The 13613-nt window shown below is 40.6% G+C and overlaps 1 protein-coding gene across 2 annotated transcripts in view; it reads left to right on the top strand.

Moving 5' to 3' along the window:
- tulp1a (TUB like protein 1a) overlaps positions 1 to 13613 on the top strand; it is an 84511-nt gene that overhangs the window by 16379 nt on the left and 54519 nt on the right. The window lies entirely within an intron of this gene.

Raw genomic sequence — 13613 nt, 5'->3', positions numbered from 1 at the left:
TGTGCCTGTTCATGCGGATAGCCAATTTTGGTTTGCTTTTTCGTTTAATGGTAAAAAGTATACTTGGACTCGAATGCCACAAGGCTTTGTGGACAGTCCGACGTATTTTCACGAGGCGTTGAAAACTGATCTTGATTTGTTGAAACCTTTAGAAGGCACAGTGATATTACAATATGTTGATGATATTTTATTGGCGAGTCCAACTAAAAGCATTGTGAAAAGGACACTGTAAAATTGTTGCGTCATTTGGAAAAATGTGCCCACAAAGCTAGCGCTTCAAAATCGCAATTTGTACGAGAAAAAGTGATCTTCTTAGGTCACAAATTGACAAAAGAGGGAAAGACTCACTCCAAAGAGGATTGCTGCTGTACAATCGATTCCTAAACCTAATACTGTTAAGCAAATGAAAAGTTTTTGGGGAATGATGTCTCATTGCAGAACGTTTATTATCAACTATTCTGTTATTGAGGCTCTGTTGAGTGCTATGGCTCATGTTGTGGTTCTGAGCGCGCAGGACAAAGTAACGTGGATTCCTGAGGCGGAGAAGGCCTTCAGGGAATTAAAATTAGCATTGCAAACTAGCCCTACTTTGGGGTTACCTGATCAAGAGAAACCTTTCACACAGATGGTTGATGTGAAGAATGGATTTATGGTTTCAGTTTTTTACAAAACCATGGTGGTAAATTGAGACCTGTGGCATACCTTTCAGCAAAGTTGGATCCTGTAGCAGCAGGATTGCCTATATGTCTGAGGGCCGTGGCGGTAGCAGAGAAGGCTATGCAAGCTTCACTCGAGTATGTTGGATATGTTGATTTGACTTTGATGGTTCCACATGCTGTGGCTATGTTGTTGTTGGAACAAAATACCTGCCATTTGTCAGCTGCAAGATGGCTGAGGTATCATACATGTTTGTTGGATATGCCAAACATTACGGTTAAACGCTGTAATGTGCTTAATTCAGCTACTTTTTTGACAATTGAGGGAGATGGTGAACAACATGACTGTGTGGCCACAGTTAATGAAGTTTGTTTACCGAGAATGGATTTCCAGATGTTGAAAAAACATGAAAGAGAAGTTGTAGGTGAAATAGCACCGGAGATGAAGTTTAATTCTTGGTATAAGTTAGCAACATATTCTGTAAAACAAATTTTAGGTGAAGAACACCCACCATGTGTGTATTGCCAGCCACTTAAGGATGTTCGATTGATTATGCCAGCACCATTTAATTCAACTAACTGTTATGATTTTAATTACCATCGGTTTAATTCAGGAATCATTTATATACCAACAAGATGTGTTGGTAATGGTCGTATGGTCCTGTACAAGAATTGCCCAATCTGTCCCACTAACTGTTATCATTATCAGAGTTCCAGTGAGTGGTTTTCATTTGCCTCCAAATATGGGTGAGCAGCGGTGCGTCCTATGCTTACTGGATCGACTGAGAATGAGGGGGCGGACGATGTTCTGATTAATTTTGTTACAGTTCCGGAACAGAAGTTTTAATATTTTGAGAAAAGTTCTGATATTATTAAACCAGTATTTGTGGGGAACTTTAGTGAAGGGGAATTAAAGGTTGGTATTTGTGGACATACTTGGGTAGTAAATACAGACTGTACGGCAATGCAGTTTAGAGATATTAATGGTACTCTACATCCTTGTCATAGTTTTTGGGCCCCTGCTATTGTAGATAGTGAGGGTAAACATCATACTCCACCACCTTCTAGCCCATTGGTACATCAAGATGTGGATATAGCAGATGTATTTTGGTTTTGTGGGGATAGAATTAGATCACAGCTACCAAAAGGATGGGTGGGAGTATGTGCTAAGGTGATGTTGGTTAGTAAGACATTGATTAAGCCTTTGACTAATGAGACGGTTGTAGCAGATAGACAGAAACAAGCTGCTCCTGTTGGATCTTTTGATAGCGGAATTTACATAGATGATATTGGAGTGCCAAGAGGTGTACCTACTGAGTTTAAAGCTAGAAATCAGGTACTTGCAGGATTAGAATCATATATTTGTTTTCATTGTACGGCTAACAAAAATGTGGATTGGATTAATTATATCTATTATAATCATCAACGTTTTATTAATTACACGGTTGATGCAATTTCTGGGTTAGCAGAACAATTGGCTAAGACTTCAGAGATGGCATGGCAAAACAGAAGATAGATATGTTGTCTTAGATATGTTGTTGGCTGAAAGAGGAGGTGTTTGTGTACTCTTTAAGGATATATGTTGTACATATATTCCCAATAATACAGCAAGTGATGGAACTGTCACTAGAGCATTATCAGTGTACTCTAGCATTAAAATGGTCTGAAAATTCTGGTTTTGATGATTCAAAAGGAATTTGGTCATGGATTGACGGATCTTGGGAAATGTTTGCTAAATGGAAGGCAGTTCTTCTGTCTGTATTGTGTGGAATAGATATTGTTTTATTAATACTATTGTTTTTGGCTTGTTGTTTGTTTTCCTGTGTAAGAAAGATTGTTGAAAAATCAATGGCTAAATCGTTTGCAGTTCAAATGGTGAACTACAGTCTCATAACGGATTCTGACCGGGTTCCACCATTTAAGGATGAAGAGGATAATATGAATGATATGTGATTCTATTGTTCTTTTGGGGGTAATGTTTAATTAAAGGGGTTACATTTATTTTCTTGCCTCCATATGTTATGTGTGGATGTTTTATATTACGTTTTTTTATATGCTCATGTTGTTTTAAAACAAAAAAAGTAAGGAATGTGATGGCATTTTTTGACAGTTACTAAGAGTGTCTTTTTTCAGAGACTAAGGTTGTGTTTAGACAGACGGTCAGCTAAGGTATTTGGGACTGATCTAAATCAACAGTTTCCTGGGGCACTAAAGTTGGGGAGAGTGGTCAGCAAGTTAACCTCTGCTCTCCTGAGCCTTGGCCTCAAGAGATAAAGCCAGTGTCCTGGTTATCATCAACTACATCAAGGACATGGGACACTGGCCTGGGGGTTTCTATTGTCTTAAAAAGTCACTGACCAGAGCTGACCAATCTTGGTGACTGCTGTATTGATTGATTAACATCTGGTATCTGTTCATAAAAGGGAGACCTTTCCTCAGTGTCTTTATCACTCTTTCGAACGATCTATGTGGATAGCACTTCCTTCGTTGACACTGATCAGCAAAGCTTTGTTTAATCATATGTAATTGTATAATCTAAATAAATTGTATTAAAACCATATCCCTTGACTATTCAGATCTACACAGTGCCACTCGAATTCTTCCATAACATCACCCCAAATGAAAACACTCCCCCCAATACGAGTCAACTCCCCCCAAATCGGATGACTTGTTCACCTCCCCCCAATACAAAAACACACTTTAATAAGAAATTGATAAACAGAAGTACAAAATGCAATAGCTTTACAGAGTTACGTGCACCAGGACATTTATTTGGATATCGAAGCATGTAGCATAGGCTACGTATGCAAAAGCATAAATTGCGTGTTAAACGTAAACATCGATAGCCAAACAACTAGTCCACGTAGGCTAACTCTTGTCATTATCATGAACTTGATCGTTTTGGTTGGAAGGAAAGATTTGTGTTAACAATTCAGAGCCATGACACTACTCTTTATTTTAATCAGGGTCATTCCTATGAAATAATCTTGGATATGCTGTTAACGTTTCACAATATAAGTAGGTGGGCACGCTAAAAATGCAGTCGAAGGAAGCAGGACTTTTCAGAAGAAAAAACTAATAGTCCACTACAGAAGAATGAAATGCCACAATGACAGAGTAACGTAAACCAGTATAGTTGTTTGACTATCAATTTTTACATTTAACACGAAATACGAAGTAGCCTACTATTTGCTACATTCTTCGATAGCCAAAAAAATGTTCTGGTGCACGTAACTCTGCCAGGCTATTGCATTTTGTACTTTTGTCGATCAATTTCATATGTCTTGTTAGTTAGCCTACTGCATCCAATCAGCGCTAAAGTGTGTAGTAAAGTGTAGTACCTACCCTTTCCGTTCAGAGTTTTTGAGTTAATGTAATGTCGTTTTCCATTTGGGGGAGCGTGTTTTTGTATTGGGGGGAGGTGAACAAGTCATCCGATTTGGGGGGAGTTGACTCGTATTTGGGGGGGTGTTTTCATTTGGGGGATGTACTCATATTAGGGGGGGTGTTTTGCACTTCAGGGCCACCGTAGTAATTAGTTGTGCGATTACTCAAACATGTCTACATGATTCTTTTTATTAATTATTGTGTGCTCCACAGACAACTTGCACCATCATCCTTCTGCAACAAAGTGTCGCCGTGTCCTGTATCAGCCCACTGCTGTATGTTTCATTCAATCAAAACATTGAATCCTACTAAGAAAGCCGAGCAAACACACTCAATGATAGGCTACATCTGCTACTGATATTACTATCCCAACTATAATTTCAGCTATTAAAACTACAATATTCTTGTTACAACTAGCTAGCCTACTTCTTCTTCTGTTTAACAGTTCAACTTTCAGCTTCTCCCGCATTGTAAGCTATTTAAGGGACAATTGACTGGGTTTTCTGGGTATTTCACACTGTTCCTTAAGGTCTCCGAATAGGGTATGTAACATTGGTTGGGTTGAAAACGGCCCGGGTGCTGTTCTATGCCCACTGACAGATCCTCTGTAATGTTCCCGGGAAAAAACACTAGCTTTTCTCATTTTATGGCATGCTCATTAATATTTAGATAAGCTGCGCCCTGATTGGTTAGTTTTCAACGAGTGAAGCTGGGGAGCTAAAACGCAACACAGCCAACAGCAGCACTCGCTGAAACACCGAAGTTGGAGACTTGAAATAAAAACGCGCAAATAAATCTACACAACACTGTTTTCAACAGATTGACTATATATCATTTGAAATGATAACATTACTTGTTTCCACTTCTGTTGTTGAAGCAAACTGGATTGACTTGGGTGGGTAGAACGTTAGGCTACATCTTAGCAACAAAACTATATCGTGATTCTACTCGGCTTCAATTAGCTAGCTAGCTCTAAATAACTTGCTGAAAAATAACATGACAAAGATCTGGACAAACTTGCATTGTGAATTGTAGATTTACATTACACAGGTTATTTATTTGAATGAAACACAGTCAGGAACATGAATCAATAAACTTGGCTAAATGATCACACATTCTACCTATGCTCTTGCGTTAGCAAGCTAAACTTGTTTACATGCCTACAGTCTAGGTGTTACTAGTAACAGTTACTAGCAATGCTAACGTATCCTGTATCAAGCACCTGCCTTTCTCCAGTTCTTTCAAATAGATTATCTAGACAGGCGTTAGCAATAAGCCAGACTGCTGTTTGTTTTCTGGCTATTTTTCGGAAGCTTCCCTTCTAATGCCGACTACAGCTAGTCTAGCTAGAGTCATTTGATGTGTGTAGAAACTTATTTAGAATTCTACCTGGTATGCTATATACAGGAAACATTGGCATTGCAAATAGCTGTTAGCACAACATCATACTGTCCTTATAGCTTGCGGTTGCAATGAGTATACGGTCGGAACAGCACCTCTTTCCAGGTTCAGCTTCCTAGCAAATCCTGCTTGCAATTGTCCAAGGTGGTCAAAACTGTCTTGGGTGAAAAGTTCAGAGCAAATGAATGATTGAGTGTCAAACTTCGCTGGGATCTTCTCATAGACAACAGCAGCCATGCCTGTTGAATGTTTGGCTCCTTGGGAAGACTGCCTTCCCTGTACAGCCTGGAACACAGCATTTACGACCGTGGTCCATTTTCAATATCCTTGTTACAATTCAAAACGTTCTTCCTTATAAGTAGCCTACACAGAGCAGCGCGCAGCTAAACTAGTATCGGAGATAGACGCTACCTCGGGCTGGTCTGTATGTAAATTCTGGGGCGTGACAAAGATACAGACCAGAGCCAAAAAGGGCGGTCCCCGATCCTATGTCAGACCGGTAGCTTTGTTGAAAAGCTAGCGTTTTACAGCCAATTTTTTTCTTTTTGAGATTTGAATAGGAAAGAGGTGTCAATGGACTTAGATATTCACGGGATGTTCATTTTACCCACCGAACTGTCGTTATTCAACTATGACAAGGTAAAATCGGTTTTGCAGTCAATTGCCCCTTTAAGCTCTTAGCTTTGTTGATGCAGTTCAGCTTCCACAATGCCTCTTGAAATGAAACTATTTCTTCGATTGCTTCACAATGTTCAAACGTATTCTCCCGCATCGTATTTAAGCACTGAGCTTTGTTAGGTGATGCAGTTCAGCTTCCACACTCCCTCTTTTGTGTGAATCATACATTTTTAAAATTAATTTCAGCTTGAGGGTATTTACTCATTTCTGTATTTTCAGCCATTTAAAAAAAATAATTTCAGATTTCAGCATTCCAACGCATTTTCAGCAGGAAATGCATGTTCTAGTCATTTTTGCCCCCCTAAGGATTCGGCAATATTTGGACTACATAGACAACGTAGGTGTCAAACGTTTTGTCTTGCTAGCGATTGCGTTGCTTGTAATGGGATTTAGGTTCCGTTGCACAGTTTAGGAGGTTACAACGTTTTTGTGGCGACAAAGTGCCTTTTGTCGACGAAGGGTAACCTGTGCTCCGTACGTCAGCACGTCAACACACGTTAGCAACGACGCATGGATACAACGTGATAGAGACTTTCTAGCTCGCAAATTGGAGCTTGGATTAGGAGTGAAAAATACCACCCCCAAAAAATCACAACCGTTTGGATTTGTAGAGAAAGCAATTTCGAGTGGAACTGCAATCCCGGATTTTTGATTTAGGTCATGACAGTCTTTGAAATTTGAGTGAGTGCGGGTCGCCCGTGAGACCCCCTAGTCGTTTAGGCGGCAGCCATGCTAGAAAACATCATAGTAGTATTTTCGTAGCTAATTTTATAGTTCAATTTTACACAAAAAAACAGAAAGAGGGAAATTTTATGACAACATGACTATTGTGAAAACAGCCAGGTGGTGAGATTTTAATATAGGTTGCTGTAAAAACGTTGATGTGTTTGCTACGTGAGAGCCCGTCAGCCTCCATTGACTCAGTCAACTGTCGATCTGCGTCTGGTAAGTATTTTCTAAATTTCGTACCAGGATCAATTCTACATCTAAATGGACAGCAGTGTTTTAAAGATATGGCGATTGTGAAGACAGCCAGCGGGTCAGCATAATTTGTTATTTGTGTAAAACTTGGAATTTGAGTGAGACTGCGTCTTTTTTGAGCCTCAGAGTCACAGACTCGGCTCGCCCACTGGTGTGTAGTAGTAGTCTACAGTACTGTCTTCAATGCCACAGCTATGGCTAAACTTTATTGTTGGAATGCTGCTTCAGCATTCCAAGTATTGTTCTTTGAATCTTTATTCAACTTCTTCATATATTCTATTTCTTCCGCGACACCTTTCAGCGCCTTCAAATCGTCAGCTATTAAAACCGTTCCACTATCAAATAATTCAGCAGTTTCAGGCTTTGACTGGTGTGACTTTTCAGCTTTGTACCTCTTATGCTTGAATTAATATAAATCAATATCCATCAAATTTATTACATGGTTTTCCAATTGAGTTTTTTTTTTAATCCTCTCAATCCTCTTAAACTTCTTCAACTTCCAAATCCTTCTTCCTCAATTCTTCAGCTACAGCCACCATTTAAACTTTAAAATGTTGACAAAACCCTAAACAATTTTTTTTTCAGCTTTTTGATATCTATTCAACTTTTTTTAATATCACTGATTATGTTTCATGACTTTTTCAAACTTTTTCTGAGATTTACATGCGTGTGTACGAGAAAGCCTAGAGTGCAGACTGAATCGCTTAGAGTGGAAGGGAGCTTCAGATGTCGTTGAAAACATATTTCTAATCTGCCAGCATTGCCACAATTTTCGCTCTTCATGCCTTTTTTTGGGATTAATAGATAACTAATTTTGTGCTGGTCGTAGACAGTTGTCTGTGGAATCCAAAAGACTTGCACATTTGTTCAGAGCCCCACAAAAGCAAGACAAAGTCCAAGTCTCGCCCCATAGAGTCCAATGCAAATCTTGTGACAAATTAGTCAGAAAAAACAAAAACAACCAGATTTAGAAACTGCCGGTAGAGTCGTATTTCTGCACAGACATATAAAGGACATCTCTGGTTTTGGCAGAGTCTTGGGTCTCGGAAAATATTTTTATTTTTGGGATTGGACGTATAGTTTTGCGTCTAGGTTAACTTGTTTGAGGTGTGGATTCTTGCTAAATTTCTGGTATTCTCTGCCCTCAGCGCATTAGCAGCCATAGCTGCACCATCACCGTGGCAACCACACAAACACGCGCCAGTGTCTTACACAGATGATTGGTATTAGCTGATTAGTGGAGACACAAGACAAGCTATTCAGTCAACTCGTCTAATTAAAAGACTAACACCACTTTTCCACCAAAGCCGGGCTGGTGCTGGTTCTGGGCTTGTGCTTATACGGTTCGGTGCTGGTTCTAATCTAAGAACCAGCTCGATTTTCCAACGACTGAGAGCCAGAGTAGGGCTACTACGTCATACGCCTCCGTTGTCCTAGCAACGCAGCATGAAATCATTGTAACAACTCATTACAACATTGTCACACACAAGTAATCAAACGTTGAAGTCATTGTAACAAAAATGGAGGAATACCTACCAGTAATGTTTATATTGGCTATACAAACGTATACTGCACTTTGTAGACGTGCATTTAAAGCTATTCGTGGTCGCTATGAAGAGAGGTTAGGTTCAAGAAGAACAGTAGGCTAATTATCTCGAATGTTTTGGCTGTTAGTATTATAGCTAAACGTAGCAGCTCATATGGACTATACCTGTAAACAAACCAAAACATACATGATTTTACCTTTGCAGATCGTATTATGGCTGAGGGCAAGGTGGAGGTCACATGTTGTGTGGACATACCCCCGATCACGCTATTGGTGGGACACAGTTGTACCGGATTTCACCCCTGCACACTTTCGAGTGTCCCGGGACTCTTTTGAATACATTTGCGATCAGGTCAGGCATCTCATGGGCAGAGTGAATACAAATTACCGTCTCGCTGTTCCTCTGAGAAAACGCAATTGCTCTCTGGAAGCTGGCCACCGGCAGCAAATATAGGTCCATCAGCCACCTTTTTGGCGTTGGTATAAGCACAGTGTTCAACTGTGTTGAGGATTTCTGCGACGCTGTCATAAATGTCCTGCTTCCTCGACACATCGCTACTCCAGATGCATTGAAATGTCCACATTCTTCCAGAACCGCTGGAGTATACCACAGTGTGTTGGCGCAATAGACGGAAGCCACATCCCTATAATTGCACCTGAGGAGTATCCCAGGGACTACTTTAATAGGAAAGGGTGGCACTCAATCGTCTTACAAGAAGTTGGGGATGGAAAAGGCCTGTTTTGGGATGTGTGTGTGGGCTATGCAGGCAGTGTGCATGATGCTCGAGTGCTAAGGCAGTCCCATCTATGGGAGCTACTAAATGATGGGGAATTACTGGGAAAGAACAAAATGGCCATCTCTGGCATTAACGTTGGACACTATTTAATTCGTGACCCGGCTTACCCCATGCAGAACTGGCTTATGAAGCCCTTCTCCGACACTGGCAGACTGTCAGCAGAGCAACACACGTACAACTACAGACTGAGCAGTGCGCGCTCAGTTGTAGAGATGGCTTTTGGGAGACTAAAGGGGCGATGGAGATGTCTCTTCAAAAGAAATGACTGCAAGCTGGAGCTGAGCAAGACGATGACCTTGACCTGCTGTGTACTTCATAATATTTGTGAAGAGCATGGTGACAATTTCATTGAGGAGCATGACAGGCAGTTCAACATTCAGCCTCCAGGTCAGGCTTTGCCTGAGCATGGTGAGCTGGAAGGGGCAGACATTAGGGCAGCCATAATGAGCTACTTCAACAGAAGAGAAGAATAAATGTTTGTACTGTATAGATAATTCAATTGCAAAGAGTCCCCTACAGTCTCCTCCCTTAACTGTGTTCTGTTCTTTTTACCTGATAAAAGCTGCACGTCTCATCAATTCAAGTTTGAGTTGTTATTCACATATTTAAAACTGAAGAACAAGAATAAATGGATAAATAATTATATTTTTATTAATAAATAGTTACATATAAAAACAAGAATAAGTAGATAAATAATTATATTTTAAATTAATAAATAGTTAGATGTAACAATGCATATTTCATTTATTGGCTTGGGACTCCATCGCCGTCACTATGCGCCCCATAAGACCCAGCAGAGCGCCCGTATCTGCCTCCATTTTCTGCATCATCATTTCCCTGCTGAAATCAAAAAATCTTGTGTCCGCCTTCTCCATATAGTCAAGTCCTCGTTTGCACGCTTTCTTTTTCCTTTTCACGAAACAAAACAATACAGATTAGAAAAACAAAAGAGGACAGTGGACAGACAGAAGGTCTACAGTAACGACTTTACTTGGCTTACCAAAACATGCGCGTCTTATAATTTGTTAACAAAACACATTATTCCATTAACAGAAAAAGCTCCCGCATTCCAATAGCGCAGGGGTAGGCAACCCTGGTCCTCGAGAGCCGCTGTCCTGCATGTTTTAGATGTTTCCCTGCTCCAGCACACCTGATTCAAATGAATGGGTCGTTATCAAGCTCTGTGGAAGCCGGGTAATGACCATTCATTTGAATCAGGTGTGCTGGAGCAGAGAAACATCTAAAACATGCAGGACAGCGGCTCTCTAGGACCAGGGTTGCCTACCCCTGCAATAGCGGCTCCCTGACACCAGCAAATGCTATACAATCTCCCTGAATTGATTGTGTCCCGAGGGGGAGGGGGGAGGGGGGGGGGGGGGGGGGGAAGCCACCCCCTGAAATGAGTCTCTGCAGGTCGGGATGTCTGCATTAATGCACAACACTTACCTCCTTTGGCTTGCTGTACAGAGCTAGATGGTGCCGGTAAGCTGCTGTCCCGTGGCAGTGGCAAAGTTGTTTCCTCACCCTCCTCCACATCAGTGACAGACAACTCTATAAATAGCCAAATCAAGAGAATTGTGTCTTAAACATAGTCTTGCAAACTACACTTACATCAACTTCAGTCTTTTTGTGGTGACAAACGTCAACTCGTGAAAAAATTTACTTTTTACCTTTGTAGCCATGGTTACGGAAAGTCAGCTAAATAACACCTAGTATCAGCTGTTTTAGCAACTAGCTTCAGCTGCTAACGTCAACAACTTTAACGTTACCAAGCGATTTAATGTGATGTTAAAAGGAGACACAGTTAATAAATATATTAAATTACTTGACGTAATGAGAAGACCTACTTGAGGCAGCGAAACTTTGTCCGCTGTCATCCATCAATGCCTCCAGCATTGCTGTGGTTGAATTCAACGCCCCCCTCACCTGACAAGCCGGTCTGTCACCTAATACCGACTCCAGGATGTCATAATATGGGTTTTTCTTACCAGGACGACCACTGCCACTTTGCCCAAGGTCCTTCGTCTGATCCCTATATTCTTTTTTTTTATTTATTTAATAATTTCTCTATACTTCTGTCGTAGCCAGCCGCGGCCATCTCCAGCTTTATATTTTCAAAAATGGGTTTCGTTCGAACGGCACCGTCTAATTTTTTTTAAACTTCTGTGGTGGACCACAGAGCCAGTAAACATTTAGTTTCCTCCTCAGGCCATTGCTGTTTTAGTTTTGCGTCCATTGTATTACAGCTGTTGTACTGGTATTTTTTAGAAGTGGCGTAATGTATTGTTTTGGCACCGGACAGGACGATAATCCCGCCCCCTGGCACCCGACGTCACCGGTTCTTGTTTCTGGCCCACCTTAATGTTGGTGCTGAGTTGGAACCTGTTTTTTGGAACCGGAGCCAGATTTATTTGTGTGGAAAACCGAAGAACTGGTTCGAGAATTGGAACCAGCACCGGCGCGGCTTTGGTGGAAAAGGGATATAAGAGCACCACAACACAACTACTACCACTACCGATACTGTTACTGATCATCTCGCACTGCAGAGCGCGAAGTTTAAACTGCTCACTTTCGAATTCAGATCCTGGTAAGTGGAGCCTTGATTTAACCCTTACATGTTTAACAATTTAAACTACAAGCTAGAGAAATAGTGTGTGAAATAAACATGATTTTGTTAGCAATGTAGATTAGCAGGCCAAATAAAAATATAATCTATTGTTTAAAAAGGTACTGGAGGGATTTCCACACATTAAAGAAATAGCTAGCATCCTTGTAGCCTACTTTCTTTTTTATTGTGTTATGTATGTGGTATGTCTGTACGCATGAGTGTCTATTTACATGTGTGCATACGTTGGCTGTGCATTGATTTAGAAATGATAAGTGATCAAACTGATCAAACCTGTGCAAAAATGACCATAGTAGAAGCAACCAATGCTTACAATTTCACAGTGACCTTGCAATACGTATTGCTTTATTTCAAAGCTGCTGTTCGAATAAATCCCCTCAATGCTGCTGAGGCGGACGTTGAGGCCACTATGAAGAGGTGGCTTCAGCTGGCATCGGATCGGGAGGGAGAAAAATACATTAAGTCTTTAAATATATATAGCCTATGTTTTGTTGTTATGATTGAAAAAAGAACCAATAACTTTGTAATCAGTTTGTTGGGTACATTTCTGTTTTGCTGTACATACGTTAAATGAATTATTTTTAATTGTGATTTTTTTATTTGTCCCTAATGGTTTAAAATGGTTTAATGTAACGTCTCTGTGTCCTATCCCGAGTTAGTTTATCCTTTACTAGAGTCGGTAAAAAGATGCTGGCGCCGGTAAATTAGCCGTGCGCTACCCTTGTCCAAACCCGACCGCACTTATACTCGTAGTAAACACTCGCTGCTGCTGTTTTTCCGGGGATATTAACTTGATCCAGGGTCACCAAACTTACTATAATGCTGTCAATATATACGGGGACGATATCACGCTTCAACATCTCCAAACTATGCGATAAAATCTCAATTTGACTGTTTACCACCACCTGCTGGATGTTTTGTTGAACTCTTCTCATGTCATAGTAAAAAGCATCGCCCGAGCGTCGCCCGAGTGGTCTTTCGGCTTTCTCTCATCAATGTAATTTTCCTAAATTATTTAGACGTAAAAACGTCCATATATGTTTATGAAATTTGACACGTAGATTGTTTGGTATGCCTAAAATAATATTACTTACACTTTGCTAGCGATTGCAAAAGAAAATGGTGGCAAAAAGACCGGAAACTGGGTGTCCAAACCCCGTTCGGGTTTGGACAATAGTAGTTTACAGCGGTCGGGATTGGAAACAGTGACGCTATTTGTGTGTGGGTGTTGGATGTTGGTAACGTGTGAGAGATAATGTAAAATATATTTACTGGTTTTTTAATACATTTTCCTAATAGTGAACTATATTTTTAATAAAAGATTATACATTTTAAAAATTTTACATTTATGTTTTCCTTCTAAAATGAAGTACATGTAAGCCATTTTTGGGCCTTATCTGGCCCGGGGACCAGGCCGACAGTCAGCCAGTACAGTCTTACAGTGTCTGGGCCAGAACTGGGCCGGGACCAAGTCGACAGTCAGCCAGAACAGTCTTACTGTGTCTGGGACAAACCTGGGCCACATAACACAATAGGTTCTT

This window comes from Hypomesus nipponensis, chromosome 18 (assembly GCF_054491055.1).
Source record: "Hypomesus nipponensis isolate SF chromosome 18, ASM5449105v1, whole genome shotgun sequence".
Taxonomy (NCBI): domain Eukaryota; kingdom Metazoa; phylum Chordata; class Actinopteri; order Osmeriformes; family Osmeridae; genus Hypomesus; species Hypomesus nipponensis.
The sequence above is the reverse complement of the archived record's forward strand: the minus strand, read 5'-3'. Positions and strand labels throughout refer to the sequence as shown.